This window comes from Buceros rhinoceros, unplaced genomic scaffold (genome assembly GCF_000710305.1).
Source record: "Buceros rhinoceros silvestris isolate BGI_N320 unplaced genomic scaffold, ASM71030v1 scaffold19165, whole genome shotgun sequence".
NCBI lineage: Eukaryota > Metazoa > Chordata > Aves > Bucerotiformes > Bucerotidae > Buceros > Buceros rhinoceros.
Genome location: NW_010414792.1, coordinates 2,854 through 3,655, shown reverse-complemented (window position 1 = coordinate 3,655; position 802 = coordinate 2,854).

The following is an 802-nucleotide window of genomic DNA, read 5'->3' as shown; positions in this document are numbered from 1 at the left end:
GAGCCCTGGACATGGCAGGACCCTGGCAGACAGGTAATGGCAAAACCACTCCACGTCAGCAGGCAAGAGCTGCCACCACCCGATGCCCATAAAACGCACTGGATTTATGAGACGGGCAGAACTCAGCCCCGCTACCCACCACTCTCAGTGTCACTGACAGAACGAGGCACACACAGAAACAGAGGAGACTCGATTTATTCGATCGCTGCAGTTGTGTACGGCCCCTGCCGTGCTCAGGGCTCACCACATCGCTGTTACATCGACTTGGCTGAAGTCACAGCTCACCTCTGGGACAGAATTTCAGTTCCGTTCAGGTGTAACTCCACTCGGACACGCCAGCTTCCCTCGTTACTCCACAGCTCCCCAGTTCCTAGTGCTGCTGCTTTTGGATTATGGCATTAACATCACTAATGAATGCATATAATTAAATCAGGAGAGAAGAACGCCGAGAGGGTTCCCGCAGAAATTGTCACCCATTTTTCCCAGCAGGCTGAAGTTAAACAGTACCCAGGGAAGTAGCTCAATTAGGTTTCCTTCAATTGTTGCTGTTAAACTGAGTTATTGAGCCTGACAGAGAGAGAGACCTGGTAAGCACTGAGATTACCGCCGCCTGAAATTCACTCTTGGAGCAAAAGCATCACAGAAAATCACAGAGAAAAGGGCTGAAGCGCTCAGAACAGGGGGATGAACTATAAGTGGATGGCCCCTTGAGGTCTGTCTTTGCCTTCCAGTTTGATTAAGCCATTAAAAATCACACCCAGATATGCCCTGCAGACCAGCTCGCTTCAGTCACATTCCTCTT